Below are 26,249 nucleotides of genomic sequence, written 5' to 3' on the forward strand. Positions count from 1 at the left end.
CCTTCACACGTTCACTGCCACCCGCTCTCTGATCCATGTTTCAGTGTCAGGTCAGGCCAGCCAGACTAAATTAAGCGAGCCGCTCTGCTGTGGCCGCCTTCGGCTACACATCAGTCGAAGTGTCTAGAGCCCTACGCCCCACCAACCGAGCGACGGACCAATTTCTTGTGCTGTCTACACATGCATCGACCGACTTCACGTCGTGATTATAATGCCACATTGTCAACCTGAAAACGAATTGAGAAAATAACGGCCTGGTTTACCATTTCGAGTATTTTGTTTTCCCCTCACATTGGAAACTGAGTCGGCGATGGACTTCGCTCTCAGGTGGTCGTACTCGACCGAACTCCCGACGAGGGAAAGTAGGTCGGTCGGTTGGCCGAAACGCATACAAATGCCCAGCTTATCGGTCGGTCGGTTGGTGTATGAGTAACGGATCTTTGTACTTACCCTGCTGCGTCGATGATTGGTGGATTGTAGCGACTCATCCGCCATCTACAGGGGGCGGTGTTTCCCCCTGTCTGTCACCGTTGGTAATCCTAAGTTGCACGGCCTTCGCGTCTCTTTGTATTATGGTGGCGCCCATGTGGTTGCTGGTCTACCTCGTGAGTGTATTCGACTACGTAATTACAAGTCCCAACTTCCTACGGGGATCCACTGATGCGGTTGTCTCTTACTGCTATGAACTAATCTTTCAGTGATTGTGGTTTCTCAGCATCGGCCTATTTACAGCGCTGCCTCCCTGTTGATATAGCGGCCGTGTTGTGCCACGTGTGCACTTATTCTGAAGACTGACCAGAGCAGTGTTGAGCGCCTGTCATGTACAGACCAGCTGGGATACCATCGGCAGAGCCTCGCAGATGTCTGAGCCTGCGACTGCTGTGGGAGACCACCTACCCAAGCACCTCGACTGTTTGATTTTCATATGAGGTACGCCAATTACCACGCGTCTGGAATGTATGCCTCCTGTATTTAGTCTTGGTGTTTCCGCACCATCGCATGTAGTTGAGATTGTCTGCTAATGCAAAAATATGCCTGGAAGTGATCCAACTCTCATCCCACCTATTAGGAACGTATTACGCACTCAAAACGCCGTATATAGCTTTGAGTGCACCCTAATTGTACAGAACGTGAAATAGAAAATACCACGACAAATGTTGAACTTTTTTTTGCACATCTGGGCTTTTTCTGTTTCAGTAGCTATGTGGTCAAGTTTTGACACTGCTATATCGGTAGGACACTAATTTTGGAGCTGAAACTATTACTTTCGCTAGTTACGTATGTCTCTAAGAATGGTCTTGAAATTCTCGCCAGACGCGATTCACCTTGGAAATATTAAATTTCCTTACGCTTGTTTACAGTTATCAATCGACTTTTGCCACTACTTCGTCCACAGAGCGGTGGGGAGGGCAGCCGCAGTGGCCGAATTCAGCTCCCAGCTAGCTCACCAGACGCGACGCATGCGAAGTTCTTACCTGCAGCGCGGCGGCGAAGGTTTACATTACGGGCTCCAGGCAGAACTGTCATCAGGTATTTACGTTTGCCGCCGTAACTGCAGTTTCTTTCTTTGGCCCGGCTTGTGTTCTAGTATAATACTACCAGCCCACCAGCCTGTAGATTTTCTTACATATTTTGCAGGCTATTTTACAATGTTTTTGGAAATTCTTAGTGATGTCACTACTTCGTTTGCTAGTGGATTCAGGACGTGAATGAGCAGCACGGGTGCTTCCATATCTTCCTTATTACTCGGTTAACGTCTTTAAGGCACTAAAATGTTTACGCTATGAAGTTCGTTAAAATTACCTCGACTTGCTGCAGTCACTCAACTATCCAAACTTAAGCCTCAAACGGCATAAAGCAGGAGCAACCCCACAGAGCCGAGCACTGCGTTACATGTACCGTTCACAAAGCATACATTAACCAGAGCATTCTGGCAGCTCATCTCTGGGACCGCTTCCCAGCAACACGATCTTCGCCATATTTCTCACCCCCCCCCCCCCCCCCTCCCATACCTGTGCACCATAAAAAGTGTTCTGTACTGCCACTCATCGTGTTCAGCTACGAAATTAATCATAAAACTTTAAGCTCTCCATCGTTCAAGGCAAGCAAACCTGGATCTCTTTGGGTCTCCTGCTCCTGTTCCATGACAATCAAGATACCTGTAACCACTGTATCACCAAAAGTCACATCCTGACATTCTTGCCATTTTATCCACGCGTAATATTGCAGTATCAAACGACATACTTGTCCATTGCCATCGTTTTTGAGTGACATGTTCAGTTAAACATAGGTGATTACTGGAGGATTCAGAGGCATTTGTGTTATAAGGCGCTTGAATCCTTGTCAAGTGAATGACGTAAAATTATTTCGTACACCTATATATGCGTCAGCAACGTCTTTCATTTACCGAAGTTGTTGCTGTTTCATTTGCAATATTTTGCCTGTAGTTCTTCAGTGTGCCATGGCGGATTTTCTGCTTGGTTTGCATCAAACCGCTAACGTTTGTTGGCTTGTTATACAATACATGCTCGTTTCGGACTCTGTTTATAGCAGCAGCCGAGTTGGGTGTAGGAGTTGCACTTCCTCTGCAAGAGATTTACGGAAAGTGGATACAGTTGGCATCCACATGCCAATAAGCAATGTTTACCTGTTACGTGCAGTGCCAGAATTGCTTCACCGTGGAAAAGAGAAGGCATAACTTAAAGGAACTGGATTGTGGGTCATCACTGGTACTAGGGACTTGTTTGTGTAAGGTAACCGGAGTTTTCGCGAGTTTTAGGGTGGAACAGTCGAAATTTAGTTTCGATAAAGTTTGATTTTAAGGCGCATTGCATGATATAGAATGGGTACAGGTACGAAGTTAGTCTCTCTGTACATTGAAGTGGGGATGAAGGGGGCTGAGACGGTGTTATAATGGAATGCGATGGACGCCTATTTTGTGAGATAAATAGTTGGGGCTTGGTCTTGTTCGTATTTTTGGTTTCGAGTGAGGATCGAAGAGACTTGGTTCTACAAGTAAATGCGAAATGGGGTAGTTCCACTGCGCTAGATATCGTTAAAGAAAAAGTATTTATGTATTCTCGTCGTTCTATAGTATGAAGGGGCCGAAAGTTAAAATTGCGCGTATTCGGTTGATAACCATCGCGTGCAGTACAAAACTCTGATCCTCGAGCATGCGGCAATGCTCTGCAGGTCTCATTGCATTAGACTTTGATTAATTTATTATGCATGGCTCATGGATGTTAATGTCCCGTCTCCTAAAACCACACTTCGCTATGTTCCTTACATTGTTTTTTAATTGTGAATAATTTTATTAGGAAGCTATAGTTACGTCGTATGTGCACTATGGGCTTGTGCTTTGTCACAACCATGTTGGGTTTAAATGAGGTACACACTTTCGCCGTTTGAGACATAAAGCGCAAAACTCACACCCGTTATTAAGAAGCTATGTAGTTCTGCAGTATTATTAAGAAGCTGATTTTAGACGCTCTGCGAACATAGAAATGTTATCCTTATACTCACCTAGATTTGTTGATGAAAATAATGAAGGTAAGATATTTTCCTGATGGCGAGTGCATTTTAATACTTAAATAGAATCAGTAATGCAAATGCATAGCTGAAAGTTCATTCACGAGACTGAATTATAATTAGTACACAAATCATTAGTTACATCGAACCATATGGAAAAACCGACAAGTATACGATCACTTTTTCTCTGTTGCATTAATAATTCACTGCTGCTAGTGGAAGACGGTTATATACTTCTCGATTGTTGAAAAGTTAGATTCTTGCGGAAACAGCTGTGAGTGCGTAATATTCCTCAATGTTCATTTACAAATTATTTCCAGGGAAGACACTGCAACCAAAAAGGTACTATTAAACTGTGGGTTCACAACCGTCTAGAATTGACATCAAAATTTGGTTGGCACATTACGTCTTGTTACGTATTCGAATAAAAACATTTGTAACCAAAGCGCCATGTAAGACACGAAGCTTCCCTAAGAAATACAAAATCAGAGAAATCGTGAAATCCTGTCTCACCCATACTGCACAACTCATCCACGTATCGGATACACGACACGTTAAAGAATGAAATACCTAAATGGGACGTATTATTTCGTTTTTCTGATATTGCATAAACTAAAAGGCGAAGTATGTCATGGGTGCGGGAAGAAATCGTTCTTCCAAGTGGTAGCTGTCAATACTCTGATCAGTACCATACCACCAGCAGATACATCTGTGACTCCTCATTTTAAAATGGAAAAGTCTGGTGAGCATATATTTTAGTCAAAGGCGCCCTGCAGGAATTTTCTAGTACTCTGTGATGTAAGGTTCTTTCACGAGTCCCATTCCAAGAATAGAATTAAGTTTCATTCCTTGTCCCGCGAGTGTCGCCTCCTTGAGCAGGCTGTAAGCTATCGACCAGTGCTACTTTCGCAGTCCCTTAGTAGCGTCCGATGTTCCGTCTATGCCCTGGATCGGTACCACTGTTCAGTGGTGTTTGTGTGGAACACAGGGCATGTCGTCATCCCAGGCAATAAACTTACCGAAAGGCTGGCCAAACAGGCTACGTAGAACCGCTTATGGAGATGGGCATCTATGAACCCGACCTGCGTCCTGACTTGCGCCGCACGATTTTTCGGCTTTGGGAGACGGAATGGCATAACAGTACGCACAATGAACTGCGTGTCATTGACTCCACGAATGTGTGGAAGTCTTCCATGCGGGGCTCTCGCAGGGAATCAGTTGTCCTCTGCCGGCTGCTCATTGGCCACACTTGGCTAACCCGAGGTCACCTCTTGCGCGGTGAAGTCACGCCTCAGTGTCACTGCGGCGCCCGGTAGACAGTGGCCCAGATTCTGGTGCACTGTCCCACTTTGACTGCACAGTGACGGAGTCTTGGGTTACCGCACTTGTTGCCCCTAATTTTATCAGACAACGCCTCATTGGCTGATTTAGTTTTACGTTTTATTCGTTTGGGGGGTTTTATCATTTAAGTTTCAGCTCATGTCCTTCGTCCGTGCGTGTCCTCAACCCTATTGCTTTTAGGGTGGAGATTTTAACGTGTTGCAGAGTGACTGGCTTTTCGTTTTTATTCTCGTGGTCGGCCAGCCGCTGTAATCTGCTTTGTTTTACTCTCTTCTGTTTCTAGCGTCTGTTTGCTTGTACTCTTCGGTTTCTTTTAGTGTTTGTTGCCTTTCCTCTGTTCTCGTGGCTTCTCCTTTCTTCCGTTTTGTTTTACACGTCTCATCAGTTTTATTCTGACGCTTGTGGCATTGTTTTATTAGGAACAAGGGACCGGTAACCTCTTAGTTTGATCCCCCCCCCCCCCTTTTAAAACCAGCCAACCAGTGTCTCCTGTTTAATATTAAGCAATTACATACTTCATAAGGTTCGTCACACATTCCAATATTATCCAGATAGCTAGTGTTTCTAATTACGACTGGAGAGAAGCTTAATTATATCACACTTCATGGTATGTCAGCGTCTATTCCACATACACAGCATACGTCACATTTCATGTCACTTAATGACTGCTGTCTCAATTTAAGCAATTCAGTATTATGTAAAGTGCAATGATACCACCATAGCGCATATTCTAGTTCTTCATGTGAGCAAGTTCATAAAGGTTCGTTAGGTACAGAACTGATTAAATGTCTGATCATAGCTTAAAAACTAATTTTCAAAACAAATGTCAAAGATGTCAAATTACCTATGATTTACATAACAGATTGCTAATATTAAAGCCCGAAATAGATAGAATAATCCCATTTTTATAAAGAGTCGGTGTCACACCTATTATTACTTAAGTAGCTGTTTTGATGTTACACAGTGGATACAGGTTGTACCTTTACAGATAGGTATTGTCAAGTCTTATTCACTAAGCATGGTGATACATTTTTGTGTATATAGTTGAAAATTAATATTATACGGATCAACGATCACAAATGTTAAAATCACAGGTTTTAATAATGTTTGTCTATAACCATAAGTTAACATTCAGTCATTAATTTCTTCTAAACTTTGCTTTCATCAATAAATTCCTGAATGGAATAAAATGGGTTTTCTGTCAATGTTATCGAATACATTTTTAATTCATTTTCCGTCTCTGTTTACATAATGACATTTGGAAGATAGTTACAGCGCCGCATTCCACCAGGTATGTAATCCACTTCTCATATTGGCTGGTTCAGTGCTGAATTGCCCTTAGTTTCCATCAATTTTAATTGCATATTGTTGTACTGTATCATTTATTTCGCAGAGATAACTGTTTCGTTTGTGAGTTAAAATTCTGTGGATGCAGAAATTTATTGCTGTTAGGATGTTCAGTTCTTTGAATCTGTGTCTACAAATTGTACAACTCCTCTTCCTCGGCACTATGTGGACTTGGCCTGCATAACAAGGATCTTATTCATATTTAATGTAATCACCAAAAATTCAATCCCAAAGTATATATTAGAATAAGAGTGCATACTAAAATCTTCTCAGGGTGTCCAGGTTGACAATTTCACTTAACTTCCTAATAACCTAGCAGTTTAGATTAAGATAAACAATTTTTTGGACTTGCTGATTTCAAAACAGATGAAACTGGTTTTCTTGTAATTCCATACTAATTTGTTATTGCAGAACCATTTACCATGACAACAAAGAACCACTTTAGCATTCAAAGCATGTTCTTCTAAATTTTCGCCTTTTACCTAATACTGGCATCAGCATAAAGCATGGTTTCATCTTGGATGCTATTAGGAAGCTGATGTAGATAAATCCATAGAAATAATGGCCCAAGCCAGCTTCCTTGTGGTACATAATGTATAATTTTCTTTGTATCTGACAAGAGAATGGTCAGACGTGTCATGCCGAAACCTGTGTTGCTTTTTTTACCACTGTGAGTTAACTTTGCAAGAAGTCTGTAAGCAAAATTTTAGCTGCTGACATGACGTGGAAGTCTGTAAACCATTTTATGAAGGAAGACATAGTCGCATGGTTTCCGTGCTTATAACTGGCTCTTTTACAACCCTGACCTGTCTCGATACGTTATACCAACGTAATCTAGGTACAAGTTGGCGTTAGCTACGCGCCGCTTTCTTGCCACAGCAGTGAGAGCTAAATCCCCCAGTGAAAGCGATCGTATGATAAACATTCGTTGACAAATATGGCTCATATGTTACCTACAACATTCTTTCCATATAGCTATGAAATAGACACAAATATACGGTTTAGAACACGTGCAAATTTTATTTCTTGTAATTACCGCAAAACTGCGAAATATTGATACAATGTTCAAAACATAGGTTTTTTGTGCACCAACAACATACAAAGACGACATATGACAGCCCTGCGAATCACAGACGTTGTTAGATGTCCATAGACAAAACTGGGCTGTTCTTAGGAATGAATCAGGCCTATACCAGTATATTTCAATGAGTGCTACGCATATTTCATCAGATTCTGAAAACGTGGGGAGGCAAATTGATAATTAACTGACTACAGCTTGAGAATATTGTCACGGTGATAGACAGCAAACTGCAGCGATCTGCACACAATAATTTTGTTAGTTTGCTGTAAAATGCCTTCCACTGACGGAAAATTCTCTATCTATAGGTTGAGTTAGTTCGTCGTGCCGGGAGGAATCTGAAGTATATACCTTTTTGTCAGGGTGGGCTCGAAATACAGCTTTTAATGAATCAGACCTTTTATGACCTGACAACGAATCTAGAAGAGATTTGTTCCCGCAGAATGGAAGAAAAGCATGACGGATGAAAAGTGTGACGTTTTCATTCCCACTTATCCAGACTTCGATGCGTCTACCACAAGATGGTTTGCGTAGAACATTCTTTTGACACCTGGTCCATAACGTCCAGTTGGTTCTTGAAGACACATACAATTTAGACAGCAATGAACCATCCAGACTAATTACGGGCATTATAATGTATTAATTGGTGAGTGCAGTCGTGGAGTGCGCAATTGAGTCACTGTTTTTCCCCTTTGAATGACAGTGTTCTTTTCGCACGCATTTCTTTTTGAAAACCTGACTGATCTGCATTGTACACGTACGATTCACTAAAACAAGCAATCATACTTTTTGCATTCGTAAGAAAAGCTATCATTTCGATTTGTCACTTCATTTTCCGACTTTTTTATCGATACAAATTCTGTTATTTTTCTTGCCACCATTTTATGTTACCTTTTGAAGCGACTAACCAAACTTTGAGAAGCTGTAAATTCTTTAGCGCCTATCGCGTTAGCAAATCTCTAACGCCCAATCACGCGAAGTTTTATCGCTGACACTAAATTACTTATGTGGCATCGGTAAATAGCTCAAAAAGTCGCGCATTTATCTCCGTCGCAATTTCCAGTCGACTCTTACGTCATCCAGCAGCTTCCCTTTTCCATCTGTACAATTCACGTTCAGAACGGACAAAGCGATACTTACTTTGAACAGTACTGACACGTAGGCGTTTCTTACCACTTTCGTTCAACCAATACGTCATCGTTTTTTCTTTGTCTGATAAGGTAATTGTAGTTTCTGGTGTTACTTTCGGAGGTAATTGATGATGGTACGTGGCACTATCACTCGAAGAGTCTTCATGAGTGCAACTTTCGTCGGTGCCTTTGCCGACTGTAGATTCGCAGTCTGCAATATCGAGTGTTTCACTTCTTTCTAGACACATGTCTCCGCCATTTACATGCTCGTCTAGAAGTCGCAAAACAGTCTTCACGCTTGTTTTCTGTTGATTGCTTCATTTGGCGTCTGTAGTATATCTCCATGGCAAGCAGCAAAACATTCACAGAGTTCGCCATCACCTGTGAGGGGGTCTGAATGTTCACCGTGAAGTGGCTTGTGGAGTATAGATGAACATGTACTGAACATCTTTCACATCTCAAAAGGACGTGCATGCCACGGAAACGAATATTCGTTTCCCCTTTCCACTAAAACCGTGCACTGCTATTCGTCTTTAGTGAACGCCACGATAAGACGGTCGCACTTCCGACCATGCGCACAACGCTGGCGACTCGCCATTTCCAGGAGTGGCCAGCCGTCACTGCAAGCGCCAAGCGGGAAGCCCAGCCATGTTCGCGATTTTTTTTTTAGATGACTTCCAGTTCGTCAGCCGCTACAATTTTGCACAGTTACACAACAGTGGTAAAAAAAGCAACACAGGTTTCGGCATGACAAGCCTGGCCATTCCCTTGTGAGTAACATTTTTAATTTTATTTCAGTATTCTGATGGCTGTTTATGAAAAAGGATCTCAATAAGTGCAGTATCTGTTACCCCATAGAATTCTAATTTCTATAGATGTAATTCGTGATTAACTACATCAAATGTTTTAGACAGGTCGCAAAACGTCCCTGTTGTAGTTTCCTTCTTGTCAAAAGCATCTAGCAAGTAGTTGCTGACACCCTGTGCACAAGTAATGGACTTAATTTTTGGTAACCATATTGACTTTGGGATAATACTTCATGTATTGTGGAAAACTTTATCAACCTTTTGTACAGAATATGTTAAATGGCTTTTGCTGTAGTAGCGGTAAAATACTAAGGTTTGTAATTTTTGGATTGTCTTGAATCACCCTTTCTAAATAAAGGTATTAACCATCTAATTTTTAGGCTCTCCTGAAACACCCCCTCTGTAATTTGCTCAGCATATCTGAAATGCCATAAACATCCTTCCCCTCACTGGTTTTCAGGCTGATTATAACTCCAATTACTTCTCCTTCACTAGCAGAAAACAAGTAAATCGAATTACTTAATGGTTGTTTCTTCAGCTTTAACCCATTCAAAGCATTAGTTGCCCAGATTGTGATTGTCTCTTATGTTCTAAGATATTTATAAAGTAGTTATTGAAAGCATTTGCTATTGATTCAGGACTTCTTCTTAAGGTGTTGTTCCATGAAACTTCTTTGGGACAGTCCTTTTTATTCCGTTACTGGCCTGTTTCTTCATTTAATATTTTCCAAGCTGTCCTTGCCTTATTTTCTGAAAGGCTGATGGCTTACTCAATAGCCATTTTCTTAGCACATACTATGATATTGTTACATATTTTCTTCTACGTAGTATATAGGTTGATACTTGATCACTCTGTACCGCACTTAAATAATGTATGCTGTTCCTTGAGTCTGCTACTAGATACCTTAATTGCCTAATGACCCAGTAATTTTTGTCTTACCGGACCCACGTTAGTTTTTGTAGGGAAAAGCCTGACTGATGTGTTCATAAGTTAAAGAGATAGTTGCAAAACACTAGCATTATCCCATTGTTATCTAGTAGTTCAGTCCAATTTTCCTTAACAGGATCGTTAGTGAAATTCTTTCCTTTGTGTAGTTTGGTACTTAATATAACATTTCCTGTGCTTTTGGTCTATGGTAATTTTGTTCTGTAGTCAGATAAATTTTCAGCAGTGTATAATTCTGACTGAGTATTTGTGACAATATCAAAGTGACACTAAGAACTCTAGTATGCATGAGTGTATTGTGTATGTTGAAACAGGTGAGTCTTAAAACGTGGATTTGTTTCGAATCGTTCAGGTAATAAACATCGAAGACCCCAGTCCTAATTTGCATTTAAATTAAATAAGCTTGTTTAATGCTATATGACAATCATTGAAGAATATTATAAATTATTTTCAGGTTGTCTATAGACCTTAATGACATCAGATCGTAGATAAGCGGGATTACAGAAGCGTCTAATTCCACTTGTCTGCTTTGAGCAATGACGTCACCAATATGGCGGATACCTTTCACGATAACGCCAATATGGCGCTTATGATGTCAATAGAAAATGTAACAAAAACAAAAGTAAATTAAAAATTAAACCCACATATATTTCTCCAAAAATATAATCAAACTAACGGGCTCAGCGTGGGAAATCGGCTGTTTTTGGGTGGAAACAAACTAAATATAAACACACACCACCATACCAAACCAAAAAAAATACAAATCGACAACACAAAATTCCCTAATTCCAGTACTCACAATATCCTCAGAAGTCGGCCATTTCCTTTCACCTACAATTTTCGGTACCACAATATAAAACTCCAAAAATCTCCGAAATTTGCATCACCACAACTATACAGACCACAAAACCGTCATCTAAACATAATTGGAATCGAACACTTCCTTGACCTACTCGCAACCTACCAACGCCCCCACTTTCTCCCCCCCCCCCCCCCAAAAAAAAAAAATTCAACGATCGATCAACAAATAAATACCAAAAATAAACAAATTTAAATCACACTGCAACTCAAATAACTATATTTCACGAGCTGCGACATCGTCGCGAAAAAAGTGACCCGTATATGTAATAAGTTTACTTTAAAACACGTCTATGGTCATCTTTTCTGATTAACAGATTACCGGTTTCGGTCTTTAATGACCATCAGATCTGCAGCAAAAATGGGAACAATATACACTCTCAAGCTGTATACAGCTGAAGACAATACATAGAGCATATTGAAAAGTAGTACTGACAAAATTAGAATTTGTGCGCTTTAAATGTGAAGAGGCATACCTGTCTCAGAAAAACAGTCCTAATGCACTGCAGCCTAATGGCATAGTCAACTGTTACATGGGCAATCAGCACCAGCATCGTCAAATACATATAAATCACATCATATGCACGAGTCATGTTTTCAGTAAAACAACTGTTTAAAAAAGGCTGCCATACAGTAGCCACAAGATGTTTGTGTAGTAAGTTGACCAGATGTCGCTAATGTCAGCACACACTAGTTTCCAATAATTAATTGAAAGAGCGAAAATAAAAGGGGAGATACAATAGTTAGTCTGTAATAAGCTTATAAAGTAAAAAAGTGTTACAGTAATAAAAAGCAATAAAAGAACGACGAAAGTAATACTGTTAAAAAGCCGTAGATAAAAAACTGGTTGTCATAGGCTCTAGTGTCAATATTCTAGGCAGTGACAAATATGAAACACCGTTGATATTGCACGGGGTAATATAAACAACATAAAACATATCGCTAAAGGGGCCACAAATGAAAGGAAATAGGGTTCTGTACATAATGCTGTCCCAAAGCCATTCTGTTTCGTGGCTGTGAGTTCTTCAAACCTTAATTTAAAAGAGCCGCCTATTTGACCTATATAATATTCGTCAGTTACTGCAGTCGATCCTGTACACTCCAGTCATCAAATTTATCATAGTTCCCTTTCAATTTGTTTTATTCGTAGTTTTACAGTGTTATTGACCTGAAAGCCACATCTGATATTAGACTTTTTAAAACATTTTTCTATTTGCTGGTACATTTTGCGGTTAAATTTCACGGGATAGTATTTATTCTCTTTGCTAGTTCTCTCTTGTATGTGCGTGCGCGCCTACTGTTTGTTAAAAGTTTCTTTAGCCTATTGTAGGGGCGCGTGACGTCGTTTGTAGAGAAGTCGTTAGCTAATGCGATCTGCTTTAAAATGCTAAGTTATTTACGTATTTCGTTTTCGTCTAAAGGTAGACGGAGCCGGTGAACCATGGAAGAGAAGAAAGCTTTTTTGTATCTGGGAGGATGGCATGAACTGCCATTGACGATTGTCTGCACAAGTGGGTTTCTTAAAAATCGAAAACTTATGTTTATTATTAACTTTATTAATAGTGATATCAAGGTAGTATATGGCGCGGCTAAATCTCACTTGTGGCAGGGACGCTCATGAGGGTGAACTGTTAGGGTGACCATGCAGCGTCCTCCCGCGACTCCCATCTACATGGGAGAACGCTGTACCCAAGAAATTCGGGTCAAAGAGAAAGTGCCCACCTCGGCTGCTCGCAAGCTATTTGCTAGTAGGAAGCCCACGCTGCTCCCTGCGGGAAAATACAGTACTGTCCTTGCCTCTCCTCGGACTACCAGGGAGGTGGCGACGCAGACATGCGATCTGACCTTCAGCACTACAGTCGTCCGTTAGGCCAGTGCTAAGATCGCCCGGTCGACGTCTCCTCTTCCTCCTGTCACTCCTCACACAAGCACCTTTACCAGCATCTTCCAAGACGAAGACCCAGAAGTCAGATGCACGGGCCTTCAAGAAGGAAACGTCTCGTGCAGAACTACTACGTACCTCGAACTCCCAGCCATCGACCAATACGTCCACTAAACGACCTTCGAAGAAGGCTCATGGAAATCAGTTCTCCTTCCCGCCACGGCGCATTCCTTCTCCTGCGCCACCGAGCAGTTGCCGCTCCGGTCCTTCATCCATTTCGCCTGGCCGCACCGCTGGTAGCCGAACATTTGGCCGTTCACCAGCAGAGAATGCTTCCCCTCCCGGCCATCTTCACAAGATGGCCGATGAACCTACAGAACAAATGGACGATGACTGTCCGCCTCCTGCTAGCGGCGGCAGTGCTCGCTTGAAGCCAGGTCCTGAGCGGCCTTCTCGATGACCCCTTCTTGCACCTTCTTCTCACGATATCACTTATTCACTGGAATATTCGCAGCATTCGCTCCAAGTGAGAGGACTTGAAATTGCTGCTCCGCTTGCACCGTCCGCTCGTCGTAGCTCTCCAGGAAACGAAGCTACGCCCATGCGATCACATTGCCTTGGCACACTAAACCTCTGTGCGTTTTGACGTACCTCCTGTAGGAGGTATTCCGGCTCATGGAGGGGTTATGTTGCTGGTCTGGGATGATATCTACTATGATCCCATCACATTGCTCACCGGCCTGCAGGCAGTTGCTGTCCGCATTACTCTCCACACTTTTACATTTTCCATTTGTACCGTTTACACTCCATCGTCGTCGGCCGTTACCAGGGCAGACATGATGCAATTGATGGCTCAGTTACCTGCACAATTTTTGTTAACTGGAGACTTCAATGCTCACCATTCTCTTCGGGGCTCTCCAGCATCCTGTCTGAGGGGCTCCCTGTTAGCAGACCTTTTCAACCAGCTCAATCTTGTTTGCCTCAGTACTGGCGCCCCTACTTGTCTTTCAGACACATCTCACACCTATTCCCATTTAGACCTCTCTGTATGTACTACCCAACTTGCACGCCGGTTTGATTGGTATGCACTTTCTGATACATATTCGAGCGACCACTTCCCGTGCGTTATCCATCTCCTGCATCATACCCCCTCTCTGTGCTCAACTAGTTGGAACATCTCCAAAGCAGACTGGGGGCTCTTCTCTTCCAGGGCGACCTTTCAGAATCAAACCTTCACAAGCTGCGATAGTCAGGTCGCACGTCACAGAAGTCATTCTCACTGCTGCTGAATATTCCATCCCTCACACTGCTTCTTCTCCACGTTGCGTACCGGTCCCCTGGTGGAACGCAGCATGTAGACGCTTTACGTGCTCGTCGACGTGCTTTAAGCACCTTTAAACGCCACCCTACAGTGGCGAATTGTATCACTTACAAACGATTACGTGCGCAGTGTCGTCGTATTATTATAGAAAGCAAGAAAGCCAGCTAGGGTTCTTTCACAAGTACCTAGAACAGTTTTACTCCTTCCTTTGTCTGGGGGTAGCCTGCGCCGGCTATCTGGCACTAAGGTCCACTCACCAGTTTCTGGCTTGACGGTCGCGAATGACGTCCTTGTGGCCCATGAGGATGTCTCAAATTCCTTCGGCCGCTTTTTCGCAGAGGTTTCGAGCTCCGCTGATTACCACCCTGCATTCCTCCCTCGAAAACAGGTAGAGGCTAGGCCACCTAACTTCGGCACCTCGAATCGTGAAAGTTACAATGCCCCATTCACCATGCGGGAACTCGAAAATGCACTTGCCCGGTCACGGTCCTCCGCTCTGGGACCTGATTCTATTCATATTCAGATGCTGAAGAACCTTTCTCCTGCGGGTAAAGGTTTCCTTCTTCGTACTTACAATCGCATCTGGATTGAGGAACATGTTCCCGCATGCTGGCGCGAGTCTATTGTTGTACCGATTCCTAAGCCAGGGAAGGACAAGCACTTGCCTTCCAGTTATCGACCCATCTCGCTTACCAGCCATGTCTGTAAGGTGATGAAGCGAATGGTTAACTCTGGTTGGTTTGGCTGCTCGAATCTCGACGCCTACTTACCAATGTACAATGTGGATTTCGTTGGCGCCGCTCTGCTGTTGACCATCTGGTTACCTTGTCGACCTTCATTATGAATAACTTCTTGCGGAAGCGCCTGACCGCGGCTGTGTTTTTTGATTTGGAGAAGGCTTCCCCCCTCTGGGTTCGGGGGTAAGAATAGGCCCACGGTATTCCTGCCTGTCGTAAGAGGTGACTAAAAGGAGTCTCAAACGTTTTGGCCTTGTGAGATGGTCCCCTAACGGGTTTGACCTCCATCCTTCTAAATTTTCCGAAGAGCGAGCCGATTGGGGAAGGGCGCCTTACAAGGAGCGATGTGTCCATCAAGCATTACCATCTCTAGCCAGGTTTGTCGTCATCGCTTAGCAGTCCCGCTCACCTACCATCTCTTGGGCGTGGATTTGTTCTTGGGTGCGGTTTCTTGCAGTCTGCTATGCTGTGTCGCTTTATGCGCCAATGACGATATTGGACTACATCACCTAAAATCCCGCACGGTAGCCAGTCCGTTGTGGTGGGGCCGCCATGTACCCTGTTGGTTGTAGCCCCCCTGACTACACAGGGATCGCTCTGCTGATGCCAGCGCCGTTAACTCCCCACGTATGCCAAGGAGTAGATGCCTATCTCCTTGGGGCATTGGGACTCCCGGCAATGGCCATCCTGCCAGGTGGTCGTTGCTGAGGCTGGGTGGCGCCCGTGGGGAGGGCCCTTGGTCGGAGTAGGTGGCATCAGGGCGGATGACCCGCAATGAAGCGTGGTACATCATCTCTTGCTGGTGGCCAGCCGCCAGCAGTCTCTAAGAGTTCCAGGGCTCAATACAACGCAACTACATATGACCCCAAATCGTTCCCCTCCCTGGCTACACCATGGGAGGAACGAAAGACTAAGGATGCCAGCGAACCATACTCGCCCCGCTACCTGGTGTGTAAGAGAGCTGATGGTGAATCCTTTACATCCATGAAGCCTCAGTTCTTCGTCGAGCACTTAGAGGACAAGTTCGGGGAGGTGGAGGGCTTGTCCAAAATGCGCTCGGGCTCGGTTTTGATCAAATCGGCGTCCTCGGCCCAGTCCCGCCGGTTACTCGATTGTAACAAGCTGGGGGATGTTCCGGTTACAATCACGCCCCATAAGAGTCTTAATATGGTCCAGGGCATAATATTCCATCGGGACCTTCTATTGCAGTCCGATGACGAGCTTCGCGCCAATTTAGAGCGGCGAGGTGTTCACTTCGTCCGGCGCGTACATCGTGGTCCAAGGGATAAGCAGGTTGCCACCGGTGCCTTCATCTTGGCCTTCGAGGGTGATACTTTACCTGAGAAAGTCAAGGTGATGGTCTATCGTTGTGACGTCAAGCCCTATATCCCTCCCCCGATGCGGTGCTTTAAGTGCTGGAAGTTCGGGCATATGTCTTCCTGCTGTACTTCCAGCCTCACATGTCGAGATTGTGGACGCCCATCACATCCCAATACTCCATGTGCTCCGCCTCCCATCTGTGTAAACTGGGGAGAGCACCACTCACCTTGCTCGCCGGACTGCAGGATCTACCAGAAAGAGCGCAAAATCATGGAGTATAAGACCCTGGACCGCCTGACATACACTGAGGCCAGGCAGAAGTTCGAACACCTCCATCCTGTTCGAATGACTGCCTCTTACGCCGCGGCTACTACTGTTATGGCCCCATTGGCTCTCCCTCAGACTGCCACCTCTCAGAGCCGGAATGCTACACCTGCCCCCTTGATGGTGGGGGGCACTTCACTCCCTGCTGCTCCTGCACTACCTGCCTCAGGAGCAGCAACCCCCCAACCATCGGGGACATCAGTCCCCACTTCTAAGCTGGGGAAGCCTCAAACTTCCCCTGCTCGAATAGCACGGAAAGGGTCCCTTGGGTCCCTTCCTTCCCAGGTTTCCGCCTCTGGGAAGGGTGACGTCAGCCAATGGAAGAAAAGCAGACCAGCGGCTGATCGCAGGGCTTCCCGCTCCTCCTCCGTCCCGGAGACTGACTCGCTGGAGCCCTCCCAGCCAATGAAACCCAAGGACCAGAGAGACAAGACGAAGAAGAAGACCTCTAAGGCCAAGGACCACGCGGTGGCATCCACCCCACTGCTCCCTACAGGCTCTGCGTCCGGGGATAAGGTGGAGATCCGGGCGTCCGCTGAGGACCTGGATCTCGCCGGACCCTCAGACGCCATGGAAGCAGATTGTACTGGTCCTCCATCGGTGGCAGCAGGTGACCCAGTGGCGTGATCTGCCTCCTCGGCCCCTTCACGCCTTTTTCGGACATGGACAAAGCAATACTCCAGTGGAACTGCAGCGCTTTTTTCCACCACCTTGCTGAGCTTCGCCAACTCATCAGCAGTCACCCTTTCCTCTGCATTGCCCTACAGGAAACTTGGTTTCCGGCAATGCGGACCCCTGCCCTACGTGGGTATCGGGGTTATTACAAGAACCGGGCAGCTTATGATAGGGTATCTGGTGGAGTCTGCGTCTACATCCTTAACTCTGTCTACAGCGATTGTGTACCTCTTCACACAACTTTAGAGGCTGTCGCTGTAAGGATGTGGACGCCTCAGCCTATTACTGTCTGCAGTTTGTATCTTCCGCCAGGTGGTGATGTCTCGCGTCATGTGTTGGCTGCATTGATAGCACAACTGCCTCCTCCTTTTGTGTTACTGGGCGACCTTAACGCCCATAACCCCCTGTGGGGTAGCGCCGCGATTACTGGCCGGGGTCGAGATGTCGAGATTCTCCTCTCGCAGCTTGACCTCTGCCTCTTAAACACGGGAGAGCCGACACATTTCAGCGTCGTCCATGGCACATTTTCGGCCATCGACCTTTCTATCTGCAGCCCCGGACTTTCACCATCCATCCACTGGAGTGTCCATGACGACTTATGTGGTAGTGACCATTTCCCCATCTTTCTGTCACTACCACAGCGTCACTCTTCTGAACGCCCCACCAGATGGGCTCTGAATAAGGCTGATTGGGGCTTGTTCTCCTCTCTCGCCACTATCGCACCTCCTTCCCCTGACACCATTGATGCGGTGGTTCAGTCGGTCACCACCGGCATCGTTTCTGCGGCGGCATCTGCGATTCCCTGTTCATCCGGGTCCCCTCGGAGGAGGACTGTGCCTTGGTGGGCGCCCGAGATCGCAGAGGCGATTAGAGATCGCCGGCGGGCTCTTCAACGCCATAAGCGGCACCCGTCCTTGGAGAACCTCATCGTTTTTAAACAGCTCCGTGCCTGTGCCCGACGCCTTATTCGCCAACGGAAGCAGGAGTGCTGGGAACGGTATGTTTCCACCATTTGCGTCCGTACCTCTGCATCGCAGGTTTGGGCTAAGATTAGGCGACTCCATGGCTATCGGCCGCCTGTCTGTCCCTGGGCTTTCGCTGAATGGAGTGGTGTGTACTGACTCCGACACGATTGCGGACCGGTTAGCAGCGCATTTTGCTCAGTGTTCCGCATCTACGAATTACCCACTGGCCTTCCGCTCCCGGAAAGAGCGGTTGGAAAGTTGGAGGCTTTCCTTTCACACGCGCCACGCGGAGTCGTACAATGCTCCTTTCAGCGACTGGGAATTCCAGAGTGCACTATCTGCTTGCCCTGATACGGCTCTTGGGCCAGACCGCATGCACAGCCAGATGCTGAAACACCTCTCTGTGAATTGCCAGCGACGCCTCCTAGATGTTTTCAACCGCATCTGGGTTGAGGGTGTGTTCCCGTCTCAGTGGCGAGAAAGCATCGTCCTCCCCGTGTTGAAACCTGGCAAGAACCCGCTGGAGGTGGACAGCTACCGCCCCATAAGCCTCACCAACGTTCTTTGCAATTTGCTAGAACGTATGGTGAGCCGGAGGTTGAGTTGGCTCCTCGAGTCTCGAGGCCTTCTGGCTCCGTCTCAGGGTGGGTTCCGCAAAGGCCGCTCTGCCGTCGATAATCTGGTCTCCCTAGAGTCTGCCGTCCGTACAGCCTTTGCACGCCGCCAACATCTGGTTGCCGTCTTCTTCGACATGCGGAAGGCGTACGATACGACTTGGCGATATCACATCCTGGCCACACTTCATGGGTGGGGTCTTAGGGGCCCGCTCCCGATCTTTATTCAGAATTTTCTGTCGTCTCGTTCCTTCCGCGTGCAAGTTGCTGCGTCCCATAGTTCCTCCCGGGTCCAGGAGAACGGGGTCCCACAGGGGTCTGTCCTCAGTGTCTCCCTGTTTTTAATTGCGATCAATGGGCTCGCTGAGGCGGTGGGATCGTCCGTCGCAGCTTCGTTGTATGCAGACGATTTCTGCCTCTACTACAGCTCCGCTGGCATTGCAGTTGCTGAGCGCCAGCTGCAGGGCGCTATCCGCAAGGCGCAGTCGTGGGCTGTAGCGCACGGCTTCCAGTTTTCGGCCGCTAAGACCTGCGTTGTGCATTTCTGCCGGCGTCGCACGGTTCACCCTGAGCCACGCCTTTACCTTGACGGTGAACCTCTTGCTGTGGTAGACGCATCGGTTCTTGGGACTGGTATTTGATGCCCGGCTGACTTGGCTGCCTCATATTAGGCAGCTTAAACAAACATGCTGGCGGCATTTAAACGCTCTCCGTTGCCTTAGCCACACCGGATGGGGTGCCGATCGGTCCACCCTTCTCCGGCTGTATCAAGCGCTGATCCAGTCCCGCCTTGATTATGGGTGTGTGGCTTATGGTTCGGCGTCGCCATCAGCCTTGCAATTGCTGGATCCCATCCATAACTGCGGGATCCGACTCGCCACAGGAGCATTTCGGACAAGCCCTGTTGACAGCTTGTGGAGGCTGGTGTTCCTCCATTGCGGATCCGGCGCGACCGACTTCTGGCCGCTTATGCTGCCCACGTTTGTAGCTTGCCAGGGCATCCCAACTACCGTCTCCTGTTCCCGCACTCGATCGTCCATCTTCCAGACAGGCGGCCCCGGTCAGGGTGTACGATCGCGGTTCGCATCCGGGCTCTACTGTGTGGGATTGAGTTTTTTCCTCTCCCGCCTGTTTTCCGGGCCAATCTCCGTCTGCCCCCTTGGTGTGTGGGCCGACCATGCATTCGGCTGGATTTGGCACAGGGTCCGAAAGACTCGGTCCCTCCTCCGGCCCTCCGCCGCCACTTTGTTGCTCTCCTTGCCGAGTTTCCCGGATCTGCCGTGACCTATACCGCCGGTTCGATGGTCTCTGGTCGCACTGGTTACGCTCTTACTCTAGAGGATCATTGTGAGCAACGGTCGCTGGCACCCGGGAACAGTGTATACACTGCCGAGTTGGTTGCCATCTATCGCGCCCTAGAGTATCTCCGCTCCCGCTCAGGTGAGTCCTTTGTCATCTGTAGTGACTCCCTGAGTGGTTTACGAGCTCTTGACCAGTGCTTTCCTCGTTCCCATCTGGTGATGGCCACCCACGAGTCGCTCCATGCTCTTGCCCGTTGCGGCCGCTCCGTGGTCTTTGTTTGGACCCCAGGTCATGTCGGCATCCCGGGCAATGAGCGGGTTGACACGCTGGCTAAACAGGCAATGAGTTCACCGGCTCTGGAACTCGGCCTTATGGAGTGTGATCTCCTGTCGCTTTTGCGCCAGAAAGTGCTTGGTGTCTGGGGTGACGAGTGGCGCACCCTGCCCACGCCCAACAAACTTCGGGCGGTGAAGGAGACGACCGGTGTGTGGCGCTCCTCCATGCGGGCCTCTCGGAAGGACTCTGTCGTCCTCTGCCGGCTGCGCGTTGGCCACACGTGGCTGACGCACGGCCATTTGTTGCGCCGGGAGGACCCACCGCTATGTCGCTGCGGGTCAGCTCTGACGGTGGTCCACATTTTGGTGGACTGCCCGCTTTTAACAGGACTCAGGCAGACGTTTGCGCTGCCTGATACCCTCCCTGCCCTTTTATGTGATGACGATGCTATGGCGGACCTCGTGTTGAGTTTTATTCGGGCAGGGGGTTTTTATCGTATGATTTGAGTGTTTGTCCTTTTATTTCCTGTATTGACTTGGGCCTTTGGCCTGTGGTTTTAAACTGTGGGTTTTAATGTCATTTGGTGGTTGGCTTTTCCTTATTTTCATGGTCGGCCAACCACCTTCACACTCGGTGCGATTTTAGTTCCGTTTGTCTGGTCTTTGTCTGCCTTTCTTGTATTGTGTCGTCCCTTCTCTCAGTTCTCCGTTTTTAACGATTGACAGTTTTTATTTCGTGTGATTTTATCGTGGAACAAGGGACCGATGACCTTAGCAGTCTGGTCCCTTCACTCCCACACCCAACCAACCAACCAACCAACCAACCTAAATGTCCTCCGTGTTCTCAGTGGTATGCTGTGGGCAGCTCTTCGAACCGTCCTTCACCTATATCGGTCGATCGTCCGCTGAAAGCTGGATTATGGGAGCTTCGTAAACTCCTCTGCACGGCCGTCCATCTTACGCCACCTAAACTCCATACAACATCGGGGTTTACGTCTTGGGATCGGAGCGTTTTATACTAGTCCCGTCGAGAGTCTTCATGCTGAAGCCGGTGAATTGCCACTCACCTACCGGCGCGATATACTGCTTTGTCGTTATGCCTGTCGGCTGTCAATGCCCGACCAACCATCGTACCGTAACTTTTTTTGAAGACTCTCGACCGTCAATACGGGTTGTATGTCTCTGCCCTGCTACCCCCTGGAGTCCGCATTCGTCGCCTCCTTCAACACCTTGATTTTTCACTCCCTGCAACCTTTAGAGTGGGCCAGAGCCACACGCCACCTTGGCTCAGGTTCGCGTTCACCTTGATCTCAGTTCGCTCACAAAGGTTACCCCCGGTTCGGTATACCACTCCCGTTTTGTCGAACTTCGTTCGAAGTTCATTAATATGACCTTCATTTATACAGATGGCTCTAAGACCAATGACGGGGTCGGGTGTTCTTTTATTGTCGGGGCACAAAGTTTCAAATACCGGCTACATGGCCATTGTTCGGTCTTCACAGCAGAGCTCTTTGCCCTCTACCAAGCTGTTATTTACGTCTGCCGCCACTGACATTCTGCTTATGTCATCTGCTCAGATTCTCTGAGCGCCATCCAGAGCCTCAGTGATCTGTATCCGGTTCAACCTTTCGTGCACCGGATCCAACGCTCTCTTCAGCAGCTGGACGACGGGTCTCCAGTTAGCTTTATGTGGGTTCCTGGCCATGTCGGTATCCCTGGGAACGAAGCTGCAGATGCCACGGCCAAGGCTGCGGTCCTCCAGCCTCGGACAGCTTCTTGTTGTGTCCCTTCACCAGATTGTAGCACGGTCATTTGTCGGCGCATTTTATCGCTGTGGCATGCCGATTGAGCTGCACTTACGGACAACAAGCTTCGGTCTTTGAAATCTCTTCCCGCGGCTTAGACGTCCCCCTCGCGCCCTTCTCGGTGGGAGATCGTTTTGGCCCGGCTTCGAATTACACTGCCGGTTCAGCCATCGCCATCTGCTGACGGCTGCGCCGGCGCCGTTCTGTCCATGTGGGCAATTGCTGACGGTCCGCCATATTTTAACGTCCTGTCTGGATTTTACTACACTGCGTCTTGATCTTGGCCTGCCATGTACTCTGCATGCCATTTTAGCGAATGACCCAAGAGCTGCTGCTCGCGTTCTTCGTTTTATCAACTTGACACACCTAAGGACATTTGATTATGCTATTGTTTTTTAATCCTATGCCTGTTAATACGTCTTTTATAGTGTTGTCCATTTTAGTTGCTGTTTTAACCTTGTGCCTCGCGGTGCATTCCCAACTTAGTCAGGGCGCTAATGACCATTGTAGTTGTGCGCCCTAAAACCACAAAAAGAACCTCCCATAAACCAACCGGAGCCTTACCCTCCCAAACTGCGACTCGTCAACACCCTCCACCCGAGGCCCACCCGATTTACACCTGTACTTAACATACTCAGAACACACTTATCTACAAAACGAAAATCAGGCAAAAACCGTCCTCTCACTCATACCAGTCTCATGTGCACAAAAACTGAGGACAAATAATACATAAACAAAATCCCTCACATGTACATCCTAGATCTCTGGAACCAGGTACCACGCATTAAGCAGCGCCATAGGTTGCTCCTACGGCACCACCACATATAGCCCTCCCTGGTCCCAGACGCCGGAACTTCCACCGACCGCATTTCCTGCCGACACACGCAGCACCTAATCGCTTCTGCCAGCTGCCCATAGAGTTGCACAAATTTTATAAGGGACAACGCATTCTCCCCCATTTCCGCACGCAAACTGGCGCTTTTTAATTTATCCGTCATATCCATACCAAACAAAACTAGTCACAAATTAAACGACTTACCACGCGACATACAGCAAACAACACTACAATAACTTAAACACAGCGGAAGCTTAATTCTTAACACTCTGAAACCAATTTCTGTAGAAGAATTTCTCTTGAACAGTCACAACCGACAGCTGAACAGTTCAAGCAGCTGTACAAAATAGACCAAATACACCACACAACACGAGAACCATAAACACACCACCAGAGGGGCAGCAGCCTTTTCAGTAGTTGCAAGGGCAACAGTCTGGATGATTGACTGATCTGGCCTTGTAGCAATAACCAAAATGGCCTTGCTGTGCTGGTACTGCGAACGGCTGAAAGCAAGGGGAAACTACAGCCGTAATTTTTCCCGAGGACATGCAGCTTTACTGTATGATAAAATGATGATGGCATCCTCTTGGGTAAAATATTCCGGAGGTAAAATAGTCCCCCATTCGGATCTCCGGGCGGGGACTACTCAGGAGGATGTCGTTATCAGGAGAAAGAAAACTGGCGTTCTACGGATCGGAGCGTGGAATGTCAGATCCCTTAATCGGGCAGGTAGGTTAGAAAATTTAAAAAGGGAAATGGATAGGTTAATGCAGATATAGTGGGAATTAGTGAAGTTCGGTGGCAGGAGGAACAAGACTTCTGGTCAGGTGACTACAGGGTTATAAACACAAAATCAAATAGGGGTAATGCAGGAGTAGGTTTAATAATGAATAGGAAAATAGGAATGCGGGAAAGCTACTACAAACAGCATAGTGAACGCACTATTGTGGCCAAGATAGATACGAAGCCCACACCTACTACAGTAGTACAAGTTTATATGCCAACTAGCTCTGCAGATGATGAAGAAATTGAAGAAATGTACGATGAAATAAAAGAAATTATTCAGATAGTGAAGGGAGACGAAAATTTAATAGTAATGGGTGACTGGAATTCGGGTGTAGGAAAAGGGAGAGAAGGAAACATAGTAGGTGAATATGGATTGGGGCTAAGAAATGAAAGAGGAAGCCGCCTAGTAGAATTTTGCACAGAGCACAACTTAATCATAGCTAACACTTGGTTTAAGAATCATGAAAGAAGGTTGTATACGTGGAAGAACCCTGGAGATACTAAAAGGTTTCAGATAGATTATATAATGGTAAGACAGAGATTTAGGAACCAGGTTTTAAGTTGTAAGACATTTCCAGGGGCAGATGTGGACTCTGACCACAATCTATTGGTTATGACCTGTACATTAAAACTGAAGAAACTGCAAAAATGTGGGAAATTAAGGAGATGGGACCTGGATAAACTGAAGGAACCAGAGGTTGTACAGAGTTTCAGAGAGAGCATAAGGGAACAATTGACAGGAATAGGGGAAAGAAATACAGTAGAAGAATGGGTAGCTCTGAGGGATGTAGTAGTGAAGGCAGCAGAGGATAAAGTAGGTACAAAGACGAGGGCTGCTAGAAATCCTTGGGTAACAGAATAAATATTGAATTTAATTGATGAAAGGAGAAAATATAAAAATGCAGTAAATGAAGCAGGCAAAAAGGAATACAAACGTCTCAAAAATGAGATCGACAGGAAGTGCAAAATGGCTAAACAGGGATGGCTAGAGGACAAATGTAAGGATGTAGAAGCTTATCTCACTGGGGTAAGATAGATACTGCCTACAGGAAAATTAAAGAGACCTTTGGAGAGAAGAGAACCACGTGTATGAATATCAAGAGCTCAGATGGCAGCCCAGTTCTAAGCAAAGAAGGGAAGGCAGAAAGGTGGAAGGAGTATATAGAAGGTTTATACAAGGGCGATGTACTTGAGGACAATATTATGGAAATAGAAGAGGATGTAGATGAAGACGAAATGGGAGATACGATACTGCGTGAAGAGTTTGACAGAGCACTGAAAGACCTGAGTCGAAACAAGGCCCCCGGAGTAGACAACATTCCATTAGAACTACTGACGGCCTTGGGAGAGCCAGTCATGACAAAACTCTACCAGCTGGTAAGCAAGATGTATGAGACAGGCGAAATACCCTCAGACATCAAGAAGAATATAATAATTCCAATCCCAAAGAAAGCAGGTGCTGACAGATGTGAAAATTACCGAACTATCAGTTTAATAAGCCACGGCTGCAAAATACTAACGCGAATTCTTTACAGACGAATGGAAAAACTGGTAGATGCAGACCTCGGGGAGGATCAGTTTGGATTCCGTCGAAATGTTGGAACACGTGAGGCAATACTGACCTTACGACTTATCTTAGAAGAAAGATTAAGAAAAGGCAAACCTACGTTTTTAGCATTTGTAGACTTAGAGAAAGCTTTTGACAATGTTGACTGGAATACTCTCTTTCCAATTCTGAAGGTGGCAGGGGTAAAATACAGGGAGCGAAAGGCTATTTACAATTTATACAGAAACCAGATGGCAGTTATACGAGTCGAGGGGCATGAAAGGGAAGCAGTGGTTGGGAAAGGAGTGAGACAGGGTTGTAGCCTCTCCCCGATGTTATTCAATCTGTATATTGAGCAAGCAGTAAAGGAAACAAAAGAAAAATTTGGAGTAGGTATTAAAATTCATGGAGAAGAAATAAAAACTTTGAGGTTCGCCGATAACATTGTAATTCTGTCAGAGACGGCAAAGGACTTGGAAGAGCAGTTGAACGGAATGGACAGTGTCTTGAAAGAAGGATATAAGATGAACATCAACAAAAGCGAAACGAGGATAATGGAATGTAGTCAAATTAAATCGGGTGATGCTGAGGGAATTAGATTAGGAAATGAGACACTTAAAGTAGTAAAGGAGTTTTGCTATTTAGGAAGTAAAATAACTGATGATGGTCGAAGTAGAGAGGATATAAAATGTAGACTGGCAATGGCAAGGAAAGCGTTTCTGAAGAAGAGAAATTTGTTAACATCGAATATAGATTTAAGTGTCAGGAAGTCGTTTCTGAAAGTATTTGTTTGGAGTGTAGCCATGTATGGAAGTGAAACATGGACGAT

The 26,249-nt window shown here is 46.2% G+C and overlaps 1 long non-coding RNA gene across 1 annotated transcript in view; it reads left to right on the forward strand.

Annotated features, from left to right (window-relative positions):
- The first annotated feature begins 547 nt into the window (after positions 1-547).
- LOC126334327 (uncharacterized) overlaps positions 548-26,249 on the forward strand; it is a 40,349-nt gene continuing 14,647 nt past the window's right edge. Inside the window, exons 1-2 of the long non-coding RNA XR_007564700.1 lie at positions 548-930; positions 1,362-1,530. This is a non-coding gene — a long non-coding RNA (uncharacterized LOC126334327). The remainder of the gene's footprint in view (positions 931-1,361; positions 1,531-26,249) is intronic.

This window comes from Schistocerca gregaria, chromosome 1, assembly GCF_023897955.1.
Source record: "Schistocerca gregaria isolate iqSchGreg1 chromosome 1, iqSchGreg1.2, whole genome shotgun sequence".
Lineage (NCBI taxonomy): Eukaryota > Metazoa > Arthropoda > Insecta > Orthoptera > Acrididae > Schistocerca > Schistocerca gregaria.